Source organism: Kryptolebias marmoratus, linkage group LG18 (assembly GCF_001649575.2).
Source record: "Kryptolebias marmoratus isolate JLee-2015 linkage group LG18, ASM164957v2, whole genome shotgun sequence".
In the NCBI taxonomy this organism is placed as follows: Eukaryota; Metazoa; Chordata; class Actinopteri; order Cyprinodontiformes; family Rivulidae; genus Kryptolebias; species Kryptolebias marmoratus.
In genome coordinates this window covers 18,998,095-19,019,666 of record NC_051447.1, presented here as the reverse complement: position 1 = coordinate 19,019,666, position 21,572 = coordinate 18,998,095, and the positions used below count along the sequence as shown (strand labels likewise).

Below are 21,572 nucleotides of genomic sequence, written 5' to 3'. Positions count from 1 at the left end.
AAAGGTGAAATCTCTGCTAAAATCTTGTGTTTTGAATCAACATTCATATAAACTAATTCATGTCATTTCAGTGAGTCATCATGGTTGTGCCCTGAGTCCTCTGTTGCTTCAGATGAGGCTGATCCCCATGGATTTACACACACACACAGGTTTGTCTCTCTGAATGCATCCAGTTTAAAAATATCTCTTCAAAAGGAACAACAACATCATTTTCTTTAAAATCGACTCCATTAAACCGTCTCTTCTTCTTCTTTGGCTCCTTTCAGCTCGAACAAATCACAGAAAAATGTAGTTTCTCTGTTTGCTTCTGGAGAAGTTTCACACAGAAACCAAGTCAGCAGTGTTTCTAAATGTTTTTTTTTTTTTGGTTGAACAACGTTAACATCGGGCCGGCGGTAAACAAGAAAAGTTTACGTTTAAATAAGGAGCTAAAACCCATTTTCTTACCCGTTCAGTCTTCAGATCTGTGGAGCTCCGACGACACAAAGCTCCTCACGTTCCTGCACAGAAACAACAATTAGGAATATTTGTTATTTTAGTGCTGGTTTTATTATTATTTAGGCAAAAATGTTTCTGGATTTTAGAAACAAACCAATCAAATAAAGGAGGAGGAAGAGGAGGAGGAGGAGGAGGAGGGGGATATATCCTTATCCTTCATCCTCTTCTTTCCTTCCTTACATCGTCTTCATGTTTCTATTACTTTGGTCTCTAAATTCGTTCTGTTTAAATTACTTCCGTCAAGTCAAATAAAGACATTTTAAACACCTTTTTAAATTTTTTTTTTAAACTTTCTGGAGTTTCTCTCGGAGCGTTCCTGCAGACCAGAATAAGTTTTAACCTCAAAGCTTCTCTAAAAATATAAAAAATGGATGTGCAAAATGCTATTTTCCAAAAAGGAGATAACAATAGTTATTCTAAGGGTTGAAGTGTTTTTCTATTTGCAATCTTTATCACGGGGGGGAAAAGTTCTTGTGCACCAAACAGACGTTATAAAAACAATTTAAAACTTTCGTTTTTATCCTTTCAGAAGCTCAGCAGCTGGGTTTATATCTGAGGTTCGGGCTTCATGAGTCATGAATCATTTTCAGTAAACACGCCGATGTGTTTATTGGCCCAAAGAAGGATTTTTATGTTGATTAAATCACTTAAAGTCGATATATGATCCTCCTTAATGAGCTGCAACATTTGGCTGAACGCTAACGAGTTTCTGATCAGCAGATATTGATGGATTTGTGTTTGTGATGCAGAGGAAAAAACACTCCTGTCTCCTGAACGCAGCTCTGTTTTAACTCAGAAACGCAAAAAGAGCATTTCAGCTTCTCCACAGAGTCGAGTGAAGAATTCGAATTCTCTGACACCGTCGCTCTTTAATTAACTGGATATTTTTCCAATCTGCCCAGCAGTAAAACACAACCTCGTCTGCCGCGTCCTTCAGACTTCATAAAATCAATTCAAGAGTCGCAGCTGTTCGTAATATCAGCCTGAAAGTCCATCTGTGAAGTCAAAGGGAATCCTTGAACACAAACGATAATCTCGCTGCAAAAAAAAACCAAGAAGAGCTAAAATTTATCCGCCCTCCGATGGCCTTGAGAACGACCTTTAAAGCAGTTTTAACGGGGCGTAAGCTCAGCGTTTGCTCATCGTGTCTGCGGGTGTGGTCACGTCAGAGAATGAGGAAGTGAAAGTTGTGTGAAACATAAAGCTTCGCAGCTCAATGTTACCCTGAGATAATCCTGGAGGCTGGGAGCGCTCAGAGCTGCCGGTCGGTGTTAATTACCGTCACCCGCTCGCCTCGTGAGGACCGAAACTGGAACATAAACAATCGCCAGGGAGAATTACCAAAAACACGTTCTCACGTTTCAAGAAAAGCTACATTTTCATCAGTTTGTCTGCAGTTATTTCAAGCTAAAATCAGGTTGTAGAAAGAAAAACCGCTCCTGCAGCTATCTGTGAGCTTAAAAAGCCTCCAAGCAGGTTTTCATGTCAAACGTTCAGCCTGTTTACCAACAAATACACGCAATGAGAGAAGAGCGGCGGGATTTTATTATCTGTTCGCTTCAAACTCCTGAACAGATCAGTAACAGGAGACAAACAAAACAAAAACAACTAATACATCCATCCGTCCATCTTCCACCTCCGATCTGTGGTCGGGTCCAGGACAGAAACCCAGACCTCCTCCAGCTCCTCCTGGAGGATCCCAAGGTGTTCCCAGAGCAGAGAGGATCCAGGGAGTTCTGGTTCTGTCCCGAGGTCTCCTCCCAGTGGGACACGCCTGAGAAACCTCCAAAGGGAGGCGTCCAGGAGGCGTCCTGATCAGATGAACCACCTCAGCTGACTCCTTTCGACGAGGAGGAGCAGCGGCTCTGATCCGAGCTCCTCACCTGATCTCTGAGGCTGAGCCCGGATCCAGAATCTGGTTCTTTGGGTCCTGATCCAAACCTCAGGACCACAGCTGAGGGTTGGAACCAGGAACCAGGAAACCCAGAACCACTCCGATCCGTAGATCTGTCACTCCCAGATACCTGACCTCCTCCAGGTGAGGCAGAGACCCAGAGGGAGTGTTTCACCAGTTTCCGGTTGAGAACCACGGCCTCGGACTCAGAGGAGCCGACTCTCATCCCAGCTGCTTCACACTCAGCTGAGAACCGTCCCATAGCTCGCTGAAGGTCATGGCCTGAAGACGCCAACAGAACCACATCATCTGCAAAAAGCAGGAACCTCAGAGACCCTGAGGTTCCCAAACCAGACCCCCTCCTCTCCACGACTTAAGATCCTGTCCCTGAACACCACAAACGGGATCGGAGACAAGGGACAGACCTGCTGGAGTCCAACATGGACTGCAAATATTTCCTGTTTCCAATTAGTTTTTACTTTAAGGATTCAATTCAATACAAAAGAATCTACCTTTATTAAAACCATGTCCCCGTTTAAATTACAGGAAAAGGTGTCTTAATTGGAGTGTTGCTGCCTTTACGAGTTAGTGTGACAAAAATGGGGGCTCGCCCGGGACCAAAAAACGACCAAAAAAATGGATTTAAAAATCAAAAAATTTTAATAGCAGATAAACCAAAATAAAAATTGTTCTTAGTCTGTGACTTCTTGATGTCTTTTTATGTCACTGTCCTCACAAGCGCACCCAAGTGTCCAAAAACTGTAAAAGCTTCCAGTTTCGATGTTGACGCTCTGCGATAATTATAATTCATGCCTTTCTTTCACGGTTAGGGTTAGGGTGTGGCAAAAAAAAAACAAACAGTGAATTTATGTCAATGAGATTAATACTTTCCAGCTCGGTGTTCAGTTACTTATGAGTTAAGATGAGGGGGAAAAAAAAGCCCTGATGGCTGGAAATCCAATAAAAGACGGAGTTAACGTGCGCATTCTTGGAATACCACTCCCCTGCGATATTGGCGTCTGCATCAGATGACAGAAAGAGGGACAACAAGTGTGTCGGGACACGAGAGCAAAGTAAACGTGAAACAAAAATCTGCACAAAACCCCCTGAAATAAAAGAAGCAGAGGGTTAAGTTAAAGGTGTGAAACTTGTATCAGGTTACTGGGAGCCGCTGAGTGCAGTGATGTGATTTTGCAGGATGATGCACGTTTGCTGCCGAGATAGTTTGTTACGCTTCGAGTCTTTTTAAATCAGCTAAACGCTCGAACAGTGGGGGGAGAGGAGCCGTGGAAAATCGGTTTAGCCGGCTCTCTTTATCTGAGAAACGCCAGCGAGGAGAGCAGCCGACACCCCGAGCCTCGCCGAACAGCAGAGAGGAACGGAGAACCGAGGTGAGAATAACGTCACAACGTGTACACAATGATGAAACATAAGGAAACCACTGCGTGCTAAAACAGTCCTCACACTTGCATCATAAGTCGCTACCAGACTGGTTGGAGAAGTTATTTGGTGACTAATATTTTAATGATGAAGTCAGATCTTCATCAGCCTCCATTTTACCGTCAAACACTGAAGCGTTCAGCGTATTTTCTCCCACAAGTTGACTTCCAGCCTGAACTTTCCTAGTTTTCAGCAACGCTTGGTCTAAACATCGTAAAAAACAATTAAATGAGTCAAAATGATCTGTAGTTTATCACCTGCAACGAGCTGGTTTTGTTTAAGGTTTGAAGACTGGATTTGTATTGGTCTGGAGTGACGCTATCGGGATTTCCAGTCGTATATTTAAACCTTACAATGACACCTAATATTATGTGAAGGGATTTCCCGGCAAGAAATTAAATTAAAAGAAATTCGAAGATTTTTAAATACGTAGTTGTTAAAAAAACTTTGACTTAAAGATAGATTAGGAAGGCTGTTTGCTTTTTTAGTCAGCAGGATCTCCAGATGGACTCATTTTTACACAAACCTCAATTATAGCAAGAAAAAGAAATTATATTTTCAGGTTTTTTTGCGTTGCAGCCTGCAGAATGGGTGACATGTTCGCTGAGATTTAACTGTTTCTTAGTTTTAAATGAAGACATGGGAAATGTAAGCATAAACCTGACCAATGAAGCCAATATAAAGGATTAACTGCAATAAAGGGAAAAAACTAAACTCTCCAACTAAAAAGTTGCAAAACAAACATTATCAATGTCTGATTATAAGATACTGCTACACCTCTGAGCTAAAGCAGACAATAATCTACCAGAGTTAACACTTTGTTTAATAACTTTCAGAATAGTTTCTGAAAACCAAGCCACCCGCTGATAACACAAAAAGAAAGGATCCTCTGAAAAGTCCCTGCTGGCTGATTCTTCTGATTAAGTATTGGGTCAGCCTGACCCAGAACAAAACTAACCGTCTGTCTTTAAAGCTGCATTTAAAAAAGAAAAGAAAAAGAATTTATTTCATACTCAGCGGGAAAAAAATTAAACAGTTACACTTTTATTTGCTTCAACTGTTGGAGTTAATCGTGTTTGCCATCCAATTCAAGATGGCCGCCACAGCTAATTGACACAAAACTGGCCGTAATAAAATCAAAACCAAAGAAAACCAAAAATGATCCTAAAAGTTTCTAAAACTAATGTTTTGCTTCCCATTTGGGGGGAGTGTGGACTTTCAAGCTGTTGCAGCTAAATTTACATGAAGATTAATTTCCCTCCCTTGCCGCCTGAGGGTCATTAAGGTCTCTGTTTGCCCGTCTCACAGAGAGATGTGAATTAGAGGGAAGCTGACTGGAGATCAGCCTAAACGCTCCATTGTAGGTTTTAGAAAGCTGCCATCTGAGGTTGGTTTATGTCATTTGGTGTAAAAAGCTTCATCCCCTTTTCAACCTTCTGTCTTCTTGGTCCAAAATATGAACATTTTGGTCCTTGAGTGTCCCTTGTCCTTTTTGAGGAGTAAGACAGCCAAGTCCGGTCCTGAAGAGCTGCTCTTCAGAAGCAGTCAGTTTTCTTCTAGTTCACATCTTCATGCATGAGACCAAAACATCTGTCTGTCAGCCATTAAAGTAAAGACCATAATGACCCTCAGGAGGGAGGGGAGGGAGATTAATCTGCGTGTGAATTCAGCTTCATACTGGAGCATCTCGGGAGGTTTAAAGCTTGGAACGTCAGTCAGACTGGAGGCGAAACGTCTTTAACTACTTGTTGATGTTTGTCAGATTGTTCAGCTGTGGTAACGGCCATTTTATTTACACAACACGATTAAAAACAACAACGCCAACTAAAGTGCTTCACAAGGAAACAACGCAACCTACCAGATCTGATGGGACTCGGATTAAAAGCTGGTGTAAAACGGCAGTTTTTAAAAGACTGAGGAGACTTTAAAAGACTAACGTCAACAAGCAGGTTATTTCAGGATCTGGGGGTGCCACGACGAAAACCCGATCCGCTTTAATTTAGCCTTCAGCTGCGCTAAGAGCATTCGGCTGGAAGATCTCAGCGCTCTTTTAGGGTTATAAAAGTCAGGAAGTTCAGTTAAATAATAGGCCCGCCAAGCCATCAAGTAAAATAATCAAGTTTATACGAAAACAAACAAACAGGAAGTGGAAATCTGATCAAACTGGTTTCAGTTTACTCATATCTTGGATTTTTTTTTTTACTTTTTAGAAGAATGTTTGTCTTTTAAACATCATATTTAGTGTCTTACAAGAAAAAAGAACCCTCAGGGTGACGTTAGGTTTTCATTTTAGAAGCAAATGTTTCCCCATCCAGTGCTTAGCAAAGATTTACTACGAATACCAGACTGCAGTGTTTTTATACATGCATCATTTAACTTTGCAGGTTGGAACACTGGTACGTTTTTCTTTCTAAAGGCTGAATTACGTGTTTTGCCTCCTTTATTTGTTCTCTCACGCCTCAGAAAGTCTCCAGGAGATGTAATCTTCGGTCAGCTGGGCAGATAATGTCCGTCATTCCTCAAATATTACAGAAAATTACAGAGATATCTTGAATTGGACCACCAGCCGAGTATGGGTTCATTTATAGCTCGGATTAGGGACTAAATGCACGTCTTGTTACCGGTCTGTTTTAATTCTGTTGTGTTTTTAAAGTTTCATGCGAGGCGGTTGGCGATGTGTGCTCCTTCAAGCAATCCTAGGCCTTAATTTTATAAATTAAAATGCAAATATTTGGCATCAGTGAATCAATTATTGATGAAAACCTGCTGAACTATCAAATTTATTCCTCAAACCTGAGCAGGAAGTTGTGACGATCACCGTGTACCTAAATAAGGGATTACTCAAAAGTGGCGTTTCCGCAGAGAAGCGTTTAACTCCAAACTCACTTCTTTTAATCTTCTCTAAGTGTTTTCCTCGCCGCAGTGTTGCTGCTCGAACCGCGTGGTTAATCCGGAAAAAGTCCCCGCACAGGTCTGCGCCGGCAGACGGTTCCTTTCACATCCAATTCAGAGCCCAGAGAAGAGCGTGGAGAAGACGAGCCGCGAGCCGACATCTGCGTAAATATCACACCTGCGCCGCGCACACAGATGTTACACGCTGCACAAAAACCACCACCTTCCACACACGCCTCTTTGTAGGCAGGAATTTGTTGGGACATAATTACAATGTGGCGTCTGTGCAGCATCCGATTCAGATCCTGAGGTTTTTTGTTTTTTTATGGCAGGTCTTTGAAGGCCTGGTTCACAACACCAGACTGCACACAAAGACTAAAGCCAAACTCTTCTTCTGAATATCAACATCATTTTTCTCCCTGTAGTTTCATTATGGAAATCCATGCAGCAGATAATGATAAAATTCTGCTGTGGATCCACATTCTGAGACTCTTTCTCACTTTTCATCTGCACCAGGAGAACTCTTACAGCTCTGAACAGCATGTGAATTGGAGGGGGAAAGCCTTAAAATGTGACAGTGATGTATTGCGGCTCCGCGGTGTTTCCTTTAACAGTGTGCTTTATTACGATGCCTCAGATATCTGCGAAAGGAACGGGCCGGAAAACAAAGAGGAAGAGGACTGATGGCATGCAACACAGAAACCAGATGGGATCTTAGACGCAGTATATTGTGATCAAATGGCTCACGATATACTGGTACTAAACCCAACTGGTGAATCACCAATGATCTTATTATTTCCAACATATACCTTATAAACCACCGACATGTGTCTGTATACATCAGAGGTCGATTGACTGATTCATTTATTTTAGTTTTTGCTCTTTTTTGTTAAACAATCTATCATCAACAGCGACGAACCCTAATCCGATTACCATCAGGTGGATCTGAGCAAAACACGGACCGCAAAACGAGAGCAAAACAAGCAACAGCATGCCTTTTGGGGAATCAAACACTCGCGCTCGTGGCGGTAACCAAAGAAGAGAACTGAAACATCGAAACCACAAGTGTCAAACTCTGGTCCTCAAGGGCCACCATCCTGCATGTTTTCCTTGTTCCTCTGCTCCAACACACCTGATTCAGAGGTTAAATCACCTCTTCAAGCCTGTTAATAATCCATTAATCAGACCCTCCAGGATTTCGCGATGTTGCGACCGCAACTATTAACGCAAAATCGAGCAAACCCTACAAAATCGCAACTTGTTGCAACTTTGCCAAAAACACTGCAACTTTAACCCAATATTTATTGTTTCTAAAGTGATTCTCCACCGTTTCTGCGGTCTAGTCTCTTCTTTGTGGGTTTGTGTAGCGTGGAAAACAAAATAACCCCAAATAACTCAGGAAGAAGACACGTGACGTCACTTCCTGTTAACATCAGAATGCCGGGAGCGTGCAGGAGCAGCGACCGAAGCCAAAATGTGCGCTAATGCTTCACATTTGCCCACAAAGATTTCAGCAAACCAGTTTCCTCCCCAGCTGCAGCTGTTTTGCACGTCCTGCAGTGTAATCATGGAACATAAACGCATCGACAAACACTTTGTGTCTGCAAAACATGTGAGGAGAGCTGCAGACCAGGGACAATCCAGAAATGGTCATGAATGTCAGTTTAGAAGCTATCAAAGTTCTTAAATAAAGCACTTTTTGAGAATGTCAAAGTTTGTTGGGAATTATCTTACAAAACTAGGAAGTATTTTTGGTTTATATATTAAAAGTCATGGTTGTTTATTGATTTTAGTAAAAAATAAATCGCAACTTTTAGGAAAATGCCCCGCGAAATCAGGCATTTTAGCCGCAACAATCACAAAAAATGCCCACGAAATCCTGGAGGGATTGATTGATTCAGATCAGGTGTGTTGGAGCAGAGGAACAAGTAAAACCTGCAGGATGGGGGCCCTGAGGACCAGGATTGGAGACTCCTGTTTTAGATGTTCTTGCTTTAAAACACCTGGTTGAAATGGACGACTTGTTGCCATGCTGCTGGAGAACCTGATGATTTTATGAGGAGGTGATTAAACCGTTTGAATCAGGTGTGTCGGAGCAGAAAAACCTAAAACCTCCAGGCCTGGAGTCTGACACCCCTGATCTAAACCATCAAGAAGCAGGTCCATCTGGTTCTGGGTTCTGTTGGTAATGAAGCTTTGCTTTAATTTGGAAAAGACGGCGGTCATAATAGACAACAATCTACTTGTCCAAACTAACGTTTGTACCGTGTTCGGACCCATTTGCCTGCTGTTGTTTCGTAAAGAGCAGGGGTGTCCAATCCTGGTCCTCAGGGCCACCATCCTGCAGGTTTTCCTTGTTTCTCTGCTCCAACACACCTGATTCATGGTTAAATCACCTCTTCATGTTCTGCAGAAGCCTGTTAATCAGCCATTGATTCAAATCAGGTGTGTTGGAGCAGAGGAACAAGTAAAACCTGCAGGATGGAGGCCCTGAGGACCAGGACTGGAGACCCCTGGTACAGAGCAACAACAGAGCTGCATTTCTGCTGCTGTTAACCTTTTTTCAACAGATCTCTTTAAGGCCTGAAGTCGGCCATTTTGTACCTGGAGAAAAACAGGGTTTGAACCCAGGACCTTCTTGCTGTGAGGCAACAGAGCTAACCACTGAACCATCGTGCTGCCCCATGAGTTATCCTAAAAAAGGCTCCAGAACAGACGGATGGTCAGGACTGATCCTGCATCCATATCAGCTTTCCTGTTGATTTATTTTCTGTACAGTTGTACTTTAGCTCAACCTTCTTGGCTACAAAACAATTTATCTCCTCGTGAGAGAGAAAAACAGCTCTGCTTGGGCCTTTTTTTTAAAAAAAAAACTAATTTATTCAGCAGCTTATTCTTAAAATCCAGGCACCAGGGTTTTTTCTGTCCTTTATAGCAGAACGTCTTTCATCACGAGAGTTGGGCATTGTTCCTGAAATTTCACCACCTGCAGCTGAATAATACTTTGACAAATCAGGACGGTAAGAAGATTACTGGTGCCAGGTTAGGAAATATGATACAGACTTCACACTTTATCGGCTTAAGAGGCGTCGGGGCTCGTGTTCACATATAGGAGGAGAAGAAGAATGAATGGGCGGTAAACAAATGTAATTACCCGAGTGGAGAACTTTCCAGTAGGTGGTATTGATTTTCTGTAGTGCAAGAGGCAGAGGGAAAGACAAATTTAAAACACGCTGATTAAAACACACTGGAGTCAGTCTGGAAAAAAGAAACTTTGACTAATTACATTCATTTAGGTTCGAAACCAGAAATATGACTCCGGGTTTTGTTGGGAATTTGCAGGATTGTAGCAGTAAGACACAGATGGAAACATTTTACAGGTAAAGCAGATGTAATACATACTTGAAATATTAATTTGCATTTTATTAAAGCAGAAAATCCACCCTGCAGTAAAGTGACGATGACTGGACGGCCTGAAACTGGTCGACCAACAGAAACTGAGGGAAGTTTTATTGGTAAATTTGAATTTATCCATAAAGACATCTAAATCCAGAGAGCAGAGGGGAAGCAAATAGATGTAAAAGGCTGGAATAAAGCAGAATTCAAATGGGTGCTAATTACTGTTAGCTTTTTAGCATGCTAACAGATTCCTCTGTTTTGCCAAACAGTCAAATAAGCGAATAAAAGCAGTTTAATTGGGGATTTGTGATAATTAACGGTTCATGTGGACAGGAAACCTTCAGGGATTTCTGACAGATGGCCTTGGTTTACATTTCCATCCTATTAATGGTGCAAATGTAAAAGTCTCAGCTGCGATTGTGAACCTTTCGGGCTAAAAATACCGCAGTTCAAACTGATTATTACACCGATAAGTCATTTGACTTGAACCAGAACTCTCGATTCTGTTTCTTTTCACAAATATTTCGCATTCATCCATAATTAAAACTAAATCAATTTTCTCCGCATTGAATGGCGCCGCAACAGGGCAGAAAAGTGATACAACCCCCTCAATCTGTGCTGAAAATATAGCCTCTAATTACCACCTTGAGTAAAATACCAAGAAAAACATTTCGTGAGACACGTTTGATAAAAGCAGAGCTTCGAGGACCCACAGGCCGAGGTGACCATGAGTTTTAAATTACCTTTCAGGGGGAAAACATCGAAAAAAAAAAAAAGATAAAGGTCAGATTTCAACCTTGGAACAGAAACTTAATGGAAAGAAAGACACATCTAAATTGTTTCTGTTCCCATAACTGATAAGAAATGTGTCAGATAATCAATAAAAAGTACAAAGAGTTATTGAGAAAGCTTTTTAAAATCACACGGAGAGACAGGACATTAAATTATGTGTTCCAGCTCGAGCCTTAGATTTGATTTACAAGTTTACGAAGAAAAAAATACAAATACAAGAAAATCCTGGGTGAAAAAGGGACCATTTTCTGTCCTATAAACCAACAACCAGATCACCTGATTTTATTCCCCGATTCAAACATTCAACAACAAACTGGACCTCTGCTGCCTGTGGTCATTGGTTTTGGGTAGAATCTGTCAAACAACAAAGTTTTGCTTATTAAAAAAAACTTTATAGCGCAAACCTCCACCATCCGCTTGGAATCCAGTAATTCCTGAATCCGGATCGCCACCGAAATCGAATCACTTGTTCCTTAAAACGTGTTTCCTAAAAAGTTTGTGAAAGTCCGTGCATAACTTCAGTAATGTCGTGCACAAACAAACAAACAAACGCTTCCAAAAACCTAACCTCTGAAAAGGTAAATAAATCTGTAAGAATAAATTAAATGACTTTGCTCAAGAGATCCGAGTCCGAATTTTCAGTATCGTCGCCGTTTTTGCCCATTTTACCAAAGAAAGTTTGACTGAATTTTGTTTTTCTCTTCTAAAACAAACTGAATGACTTCATAAATCCATAATTTTTAGCCTTCTAGTTGCTTCATCTTTCATTAAGACCAATCAGTTTCTTGTTTTATCCAAGCAGATAAACAGTTGTAACTTGGTGTCCCTGTCCTCAACTGTTCGACCGGATAAAAACTGGAGATATTTCACTTTTCTTGGCGTGTCTCAGTAAATGAGAGGTACTTTGTTCTGAAAGCCTCGTCTCGTGGACTCGGACTTTATCGTCCAAGGCTGATGGCCGCTTTTTCAGATGATTTAATGAACTTTCAGAGCTGCATTGGATTTCCGTAAAGTCAGAGAGCTGATAATCCACGGAGCGCTTTGTTCTGGAAGAGATAACGGACGAACAGTTTTGAGATCGACACCAAACTGACAGGAAGTCCAAAGTGGTTATTTACCACAAAGCAGATGAAAACAGCTGGATTCAGATGAACGATAAACATGCCGAGGACCATTCCTCTTCTGACACATGAGGAAACAAAGACTTTTTATCTTTTATGCAGCACAAAGGAAATAAAACCCCATTAAAGTTTTAAAATAACGAATTTCTCTTCCCTACATGAACGCTGATCACTGCTCTTCTCCTCTGCCTGTCGCTGGATTTCATCACGGTGAACATTTAACTCCACAGCGACCGGAGGCACATCAGGTCAACAGAAACAAAAACAAGTCCTCGGACGAGTCGATAAAACGAAACAGAGGCTGAAAACAGGAGCTGGAAACGATGCAGGGTCAACATTTAGCCCCGTTACTTAGTTTTCTTCTTGTTACCCAATAGAATCATGTATTTGACACATTAAAGAAAAGGAAAGACTCAATTTTAGAACAACAACAAGGTGTTTTTCTTAGATTCTTACACAAAATGCTTCTTTTTCATGAAGCATTTAAATGAATCTTAAATACTGCAGATGTTCAGTCAATAACTAACAAAAAGGCAACTTTTGGGACCATTTTGATGAATGCACAGAGAGTAAAAGTAGATTCATCTTCGCCTTTTAGGGGTTTGGAAACAGCAATCGTGCACTAAACAGATAACTGTTTTATCGCAGAATATCAGAACTCTGATTTCTGTATGTTAAAATGGCCCAAACGTCTCGGGACTTCTGTTTTCAGCCGACGCATTCCTGGTTTTCCCGGTAAAAACTAAAAAAAAAACGACAAAAACCAAAAACTAGCATTCCTTAAAGACGAGCATGTTGCCTTCATGTGCTCAAAGTACAACTCTCAGCTACTACTGCACCAAAGTTTAGCTCATTATCTGTAAAACTGACAGCCATTTGAGCGTTTCCTAAGGTCAGGCAGCTGCGGTGGCCATCTTGAATTGAACTGGCTCCACCAGTTTTTGACCTACGTTTAATCATCACTTTGAGAGTTTCGTTAAAATCTGTTGATTGATTCAAGAGATATTTTGCTAACAGAGAAGTACATTGGCATAAATATCATCACCAGCTTTTTGTCTTTTACAGCAGGCGACATTAAACTGATTAAAATCCTTGCAAACACTTTATTTTGGGTGTTAAAATAAATTTTCTGCGGGCTGAAAGTAAAAGTGTCTGTCGTCTCCTTAAATCTACGCAACTTCAGGACTTCTTGATGATCTCTGCAGCTGCGATCAGTTTCCTAACCCCCCCCCCCCCCCNGGAGGTCAGAGGTCGTCTGTCCTCGGCAGCCAGGCAGAAAAGTGAGTCTGTTCTTCGTTAACTCCTGCTGGGTCGGACCGCAGCCAGGCAGGATTCCCCCAAAGATCCCCTGGTCCCGGTTACAGCAGGACCGTGGTGGGAGGGGTGGACTTCCAGAGAGCGCACAACGAAAACCACAGAAGAAGAATCAAGTTTACCAAACCAACTGCAACGCTCTAAACTACAAGAAGCAGAAATAACCCCTGAGAACGTTTTAATCCTGTAACAGACAGACAACCGTATTAAAGTTTTATTAGACAGAGGAAACAAAGACCTCTCTTCTTCTTCTGTTGTTTTCTGCCACTTCATTGCTCTTCACCGTTTCCTCATTTAACAAACAAACAAACAAACAAAGACCTCACAGCTAGTTAAACTGAACCTTCTGCCGGACAACAGACGCCGCAATTTATGACGGGACACACGTCCGAGTCGCCGAGGTTCAGTCAGGAGCCTTTCCAGAGTCGAGACCCTTGACCTTTGACCTCTGCAGCCAAGCGTCTGTCAGCCTGTTGTTGGAAGGAGAGCGAGCGATGAGGGAGGAAAACGTTCCTTTCGGGGACGAATCTGTCAGCTTACAGTAATTTAATAAACGTTTTATAAAATAATAACTCAAATTACAAAAGGAATGCCTATCGCCCGCCACCTTTAAGACCAGAGTTTTAGACTAAAGGTCAGATGTCAAACTGCACAGCTGGACACCTCATATTGATTTCAAGGTTCGTGGGGTCAAAGGTCAATGTACCAACTCGTCTCTGCTCCTACATGTGACCCTTCAGTTTCCTCCACCGAGGAGGTTCTGTTCCCCGTTTGTTTCTCCGTCTGTCAGCAAAGGTCCAGTTGATTTGGATGAAACGTTCAGGAAAAACTATAGATTAAATCCTGGTGCCGACCCAGATCATGATCCGGGTCACCCTGTGGCCTTCGTGGAGGTTTGACTCTCTGAGTTTCAGCCTTGCGTCCAAACAAACATCAATTTTAGGAGGCCCCTAAGCATTATTTTTCGAAACTGAGCTCCAGAGAGAGAAAATCCTTTCTCACCACCGTTGTGTTCTCGTGTAGACGTCCTAAACGCAACCTTTCAAAAACAATTTCATAGTTCCATCTCTAACCTTTCCTACGATTTCATGCTTGTGTGTGTTGCAGACGCTGGTTGCTCAACAGCAGCAAACCCTTCACTGACTCCATTACTTTATGAGCAGAAAAGGTTACATTGCCTTGAACAGACCAAAAAACCTTATTTACACCAAATCTACAGCCAGAAAGGTTTTTAAATCACCTCGTTCTACTGTCAACAATAAATCAAACATTTCTATGGATACGTCTTAATAAAATGGGAATGGTTGGTGATATTAACTTCTTGTTTGTGGCACATTGGAATATGGGAGGGGGGAAACTTTTCAAGATGGGTGGTGACCATGTGTTCAAAGTGCATTTTATAAGCGGTGAGAAACTTGTAAATAACTCATGAAAGAATAAAGTTACGTTAAAACCAAGCACACCGTTGTTTTTCTTGTGAAATTTCCACTAAGTTTGATGTGTCACATGACCCTCTTCCCATTGAAAAAACAAAAGTTGGATCCAAAATGGCCACCATGGTCACCACCTGTCTTGAAAAGTTTCCCCCCTCCCATATACTCATGTGCCACAAACAGGAAGTTAATATCACCAACCATTCCCATTTTATTAAGGTGTATCCATAGAAATGGCCGACCCGGTAAATGTGGGAAATATAAATGGTTTTAAATAAATTAACCCTGAACTTTTTAAACATGATGAGGAGAACTCTCGATGGATACCGGGCCTAAAACGGTCCATTATGTGCCAGCAGGAATCGTTTTACAGGAGCTGCCATGTTGTATTTTTGGAACCAGAGTCTGCACACTAGCAGTGAGTGACTTTAAGCCCCGCCTACAACCGTGGTGGCACCTGACCCTTCTTTAAAGCATGAAATGAGTAATTACAACTACAGCAGTAAAGTAAGAACCAGACGGGGTTTAAAACCCAGCGAGGTTCTGATCAGCCGGAGAAGACGAAGGCATAAAGACGGGGAGGATTTAATAAGACCGCCGGCGGAGAAACAGAGGGAGACGAAAAGCTGGCAGACAGAATTTAACTTCACCGCTTGAACATTATTACAAAACACGGGAGATTTCTGATTTGTTTTTATTTTAGTTCCATGAAAAAAAACAAAAAAAAACAGCATCAATCCCGAACGCAGCAGGTAAAAAGGCTCCATCGGCTCGTTAAAATCCTGTTTTTGTTTCTGCCTGAAACCGGAGCTGCAGTAAGGAGGAGAACTTTCTGTCCTTTAGTTCTAGGAAATGCCATATTTCTGCAGCTCGGCTGGCCTCGGCTGCAGTACTTGAAGCACCACTCAGAGGTTTTTCTTTTTTTGTTGAAACCGGCCAAGAGAAGTGCTTTTAGAGTCTTGATGTTATGATTGTGCAGAGCTGTAGCTGCAGGCTTTTCTTGCTTTGTGCAGCACTTTGTTTTGTTCATTCACTGAATATTTAAACTTTTGCTTGGAGTATATATATATATATATATATATATATATATATATATATATATAAAAACAGAGAAGGAGGTCTCAGAGTCCAACTTACGACACAGTTTCGCCTCTAATCCACAGACAGTTTGCAGTTTCATGCATGTGACCAAAGCAGCTCGTCTGGACCAGGCTAACAATAACCCTAATGACCCTCAGGAGGGAGGGGAGAGAGGTTTGCTCGCAAAAATAGGTTTTAAAGCTCGCAAAGTGTTAATCGCCCACCACCAATGGAGATACGTTTCTGCCCGTCTCTGCACCTTTCTGTTAGCAAAATATCTCATGAACCACCTTCAGGTTATTAACCTTTGGAGTTAGTCCAGTTTGCAGCTAAATGACCCAAATTTGCTGTAACTCAGTCAGATTTACAGATATTGAGTCACATGACTGATTTAAAATGGCTCCATCGGGAAAGATGCGCCCTCTCTGAGGCTCCGCTTTAATTTGTGTCAAAAGTAAAAACTTCAAACTTTACATCAGGTTTTTAAATCGTGTCGATGGGCCAAATAAAACCAGAGTCAGGATAAATAATTCCCTCCGCAGCCTTTTCTGGGAATCCTCGTCATGTTTGAAGCGTTAGAGGAAAAACTCCCCCCTCCTCCGTCCGATCTCCCCCCTCCTCTCTCCAATCTGACGGAGGCCCAAAGTTATCAGTCAAGCAGCAAAACATCTACAGGAAGCAGCAGAAAGAGGCGCAGGAGTTGAAGGAAGTTCAGGAGTGAGAGTCGAGTCAGTTTCAGTCTGTTTGAGTCAAACTAACGATTCGATTTCTGAACGTGGAGCTCCGGCTTCTGTTTGAGGCTCCGACCCAGAGATGACGGCCTCGGCCGAGCGCCGAGCTGCGGCCAATAAAACACCGAGGCAGCTGACGAGTCGGACTCAACGCTAACGCTAACACCCAGCTAACGTTAGCCGGGAGGAAGATGTCCGTCCAACAGAAAGGTTGGAGCGTTTACTGACTCCGAAAAGAATCAGAATCGTTCAGATTCAAACGATGGCCAACCCTAGTAGTCGCTGAGACTCGTGGCCAAAACAAACTCAAGGTTTGACCAAAACGGCTACAACTCCGTCATTTCTCAACATCTCAGTCTCCAACTCTGGCATGGAAAGTGGCGGGCGACGTGCATTTCTCTAACGCAGTGATTCCCAAACTCCCAAACCCATAAAATAACGGTGACGAAGGTGTGACCCCATCTGTTGGCTGGTTAAACATCCAAAAATGCTAATTTCTCTTATAAATAAGGACATAAAGACGACAAACAGTCTTAACATCCATTATGGACTTGTATTTCAAGTTTTTGTGATGATTATGGTTTTTTATTGTAAGTTGATGTCTGGAGGTTATTTAAGGACCCCTACTTGGTGCTGAGTGACCCACACTGGGGTCCCGACCCCAACTTTGGGACTCATTGCTCTAACGCATGCTGGGCCTTTAATTTTTTTTTAATATCAAACAACCCATCAGGAGGAAGCCGTTAACGATTTATGAGTTGCAGCTAATTATTAAAGTTGGCCACCTGAGAGGCGGCAAATTATTAAAATCCGTGGATGTCTCCGAGGAGCGCCGACTGTCAACAACAAACTTCTTACATCGACAGTCTTCACGACCATCCTGAGAGCGGTTATTTCGCTCGCCTCGTGTCAGATTCAGCTCCAGACGGATTCCAATTCATCCCGGTGAAATGAGTCTTTCTGGGTTTTTATATCGGGGCAGCAGTTCGGGTTCGTTTCCAAACTTGTTTCTGAGTCGCAAACGCAGAGAGACTGTTTCTGCGTTTCGTGCAAAATGTTAATTTTACGAGCGAGCAGTTTACGGACTGGGACGATCATATTTCATTAATGCCTGTCATCTATATTTTAAAAGGGCCATAACAAAGATTTCTGGTTGGCCCCGCAGCAGAGGAATGACCACAGTATATCTGCTGGTCCTGATGGGGCTGTAGATCAATAGCAGCGACTCGACTATAACTCGCTCTGTGTGAGAGGACTTCTGGCTTCCACATTTCACGCTGCTTGGAAAAAAAAAGTGCTGGACTTAAGAGAAACTCACCAAAGCCATAAATTATTTGGCACTTTTAGACGAAGAGAAGCTGGACTGAACACTTTATCCAAAGAACAGTTCAGCCTTTCTTCGTACATCTCTCAAAATAAGAATCTGTGTAAAAACTTTTCCTGTTTATTTATTTTACAATCTGACTATGTCAGGGACGTCTGACTTTTAGCAAATCTGTTATTATTCTTAGCTTCTACCTTAAGCTTGTTCCTTTGTACCTCTAAGCTAGCCTCTTGCTACCTTTAGCTTCTACCTAGCCTCTTGCTACATCTAGCTTTTACCTCGCCTCTTGCTACTTTTATCTTCTAGCTACTTTTAGCTTCTAGCTAGCCTCTTGCTACCTCTAGCTTCTAACTAGCCTCTTGCTACCTCTAGCTTCTAACTAGCCTCTTGCTACTTTTAGCTTCTAGCTACTTTTAGCTTCTAGCTAGCCTCTTGGTACCTCTAGCCTCTTGCTACCTCTAGCTTCTACCTAGCCTCTTGCTACCTCTAGCTTCTAACTAGCCTCTTGCTACATCTAGCTTTTAACTACCCTCTTGCTACCTCTAGCTTCTAACTAGCCTCTTGCTACTTTTATCTTCTAGCTACTTTTAGCTTCTAGCTAGCCTCTTGGTACCTCTAGCCTCTTGCTACCTCTAGCTTCTACCTAGCCTCTTGCTACCTCTAGCTTCTACCTTGCCTCTTGCTACTTTTATCTTCTAGGTACTTTTAGCTCCCACCTAGCCTCTGGCTACCTCTAGCTTCTAACTAGCCTCTTGCTACCTCTAGCTTCTAGCTACCTTTAGCTTCTACCTAGCCTCTTGCTAGCTTCTACCTAGCTTCTTGCTACGTCTAGCTTCTAACTAGCCTCTTGCTACCTCTAGCTTCTTGCTACCTCTAGCTTCTACCTAGCCTCTTGCTAACTCTAGCTTCTACCTAGCCTCTTGCTAACTCTAGCCTCTTGCTACCTCTAGCTTCTACCTAGCCTCTTGGTCCATTTAGCTTCTACCTAGTCTCTTGCTCCTTCTAGCTTCTAGCTCCTTGTAGCTTCTATCTAGCCTCTTGCTAACTCTAGCTTATACCTAGCCTCTTGCTAACTCTAGCTTCTACCTAGCCTCTGTCTCCATTTAGCTTCTACCTTGCCTCTTGCTACATCTAGCTTTTAACTACCCTCTTGCTACCTCTAGCTTCTAACTAGCCTCTTGCTACCTATAGCTTCTGGCTACCTTTAGCTTCTACCTAGCCTCTTGCTCCTTCTAGCTTCTACCTAGCTTCTTGCTACCTCTAGCTTCTACCTAGCCTCTTGCTAACTCTAGCTTCTACCTAGCCTCTTGCTAACTCTAGCTTCTACCTAGCCTCTTGCTACCTCTAGCCTCTTGCTACCTCTAGCTTCTACCTAGCCTCTTGCTCCATTTAGCTTCTACCTAGTCTCCTGCTCCTTCTAGCTTCTAGCTCCTTGTAGCTTCTATCTAGCCTCTTGCTAACTCTAGCTTCTACCTAGCCTCTTGCTAGCTTCTACCTAGCCTCTGGCTCCATTTAGCTTCTACCTAGTCTCTTGCTCCTTCTAGCTTCTAGCTCCTTCTAGCTTCTATCTAGCTTATACCTAGCCTCTTGCTACTTTTATCTTCTAGCTCCTTCTAGCTTCTACCTAGCCTCTGGCTACCTCTAGCTTACCTTTTACTACTTTTAGTCTCAACTCTGTTTTATTTTTTTCACGCTGCTTCGGCACAAAGTGTCATTCCTCTAGTTTCCTTGCTCTTCATGGCAGCTGTAACACCAGCTGATTTCTGTCCACCTCGGTGCAGCGAATCAAGCTGTTATCTAAACACCAGCTGTGATAAATACATTCAGGAGCATTTAGCTCATTTTCCTTAACTGATTCAGGGGGAATAAATGAACCTACAGAGGTTTTCTTTGTCACCTTGAAGAAGCATTTCATGACCCAGAGACACCGACATCTTTCTTTGCTATTTATAAATGCAGTTGTTTTCCAAATTAGTTTCATTTCATTGGTTTCTTATTTGAAGGATTTTCCTGCCATGACAGCAGAACTTACCAAGACACAAAGTGCACCGTTTTTCAGCTAACAAGACCATTAAACTCATATATATTGCAATTAAGTTCCTTGGTGTAGCTCTCAATCAAGCCACTGCACTTCTGAGACTCCTAACTCTGCAATTTCAAAACAATTAGACCCAAAAGAACAGGAGCGCGGAGAAACAATGAACCAAAGCAAGAGAACCATATTAACAATTAGGCAGACTATTCATCCGTCGCGTCGCAGTTTAACGCCGAACGCACCAGAGGTTTGTGGAACTAATTCAATGAATCATGTTTGACAGGAGGTGTCTTATTTTACCCACTCGTTCAGATTCAACACGAGCGTTGAGGTTCTTGTTGTAAACAGAAGCAATCAGGACAGCTAAAATCTGGTTTCAGAGCCAGCTGTGATTAAAACCCACAAAGTCAGGCTGCTGAAAACCTTCCAGGAGCTAAAATCTTGACACTTGTCTGCAGATTCTGCACATTTAAGCACATGTACCTGTTTTAGAGACCAGAACAGATGCAGATTCAAACAGTCGAGTGCCGCAGGGCAACGATCGCTGTTCGTGGAAATCTGTAAAAGACATCTGGGCTCCTGGCCATCTGTGTTTTGACAACACCAAGTTGGTTAAGCTGTGAAAGACTCAGCTTTATGCAAATGTCCCTGAGACGAATCCAACTTGTTTAGCTTCTACTGTTCTCTGCAACTTTATTAAAGTTTGAGGGCGAAGGTTGGTTTAAATGATGGAGATGAAGTCAGAAAATAAATATTTTATTTTAAATTTTTTTTAGTAAACTACATAAGATGCCTATACAAAAACAAAAACGGTCATAAACGGTCATACATTGACATCAGACATCTGAGGAAAAGGGTTTTCCAATAAACACGGACCGAGTCCAGGACCAGGATTTAGTTTCTCCCTCCCTGACGTTAATCGGAGGATCTCAGAGGGATTTATTTGCTCCCGTTGGGGCTGTCGGGTATAAAACGTCTGAATGCAACACGTGAAATCATGTCCTGCCAGAACAAGAGACGGGGGGGTTATAATCTTTTTTTTTTTTAGATGCATCGCAGACGTGGACGATTTTGAAGCAGTTTATAAACGTCAGCAATTGATTTTAAGTGAATCTGAGCTGCTGCTTTGAGAGTTTGTCCCAACAGAGTTACAGCAGCTTCCCGTTTTTACACCTTTTTCCATATTTTCTCCTTTAAGTCTTTAAGTTATCAGAACATGACTCTTTATTAATGACTGATTTGTGTTTAAATCTCAAGGCTGATCTCAGCATCTTTTCTGCGTCCTGCTGTTTAATCTCAAACCTGATAACGGTTTTATAAAATCGCGTTGGAGCCGTCTGAAAATGTTTTGAATCAAATCATGAGGTGGTTAAAGCGAAGCAGTACCATAGCTCCCACTGAGGACCCCGAGGTCCGGACCTCAGTGTTTTATAAAAACATGAATCCAAACAAGGCTTTTGAACGGCGTGGTTCTCTGCGTAGCTCCACTAGTTTCCTGTAGGAGGCGCTGCAACTGTGTGCAGCTGCAGCCAAACTCAATGTCTACGAAGAAGAGCGCAGCTTTGCTACCTTACTGCTAAAATAAAGAGCAGAAGAAGAAGAAGAAGCGCCACTTACGG

At 42.3% G+C, this 21,572-nt stretch overlaps 1 protein-coding gene across 1 annotated transcript in view; it reads right to left on the bottom strand.

Annotated features, from left to right (window-relative positions):
• LOC108228289 (plexin-B2) overlaps nucleotides 1-21,572 on the bottom strand; it is a 167,555-nt gene that overhangs the window by 120,462 nt on the left and 25,521 nt on the right. Inside the window, exon 2 of the mRNA XM_037981328.1 lies at nucleotides 448-500. The gene's annotated coding sequence lies outside the window, so the exon portion shown is untranslated. The remainder of the gene's footprint in view (nucleotides 1-447; nucleotides 501-21,572) is intronic.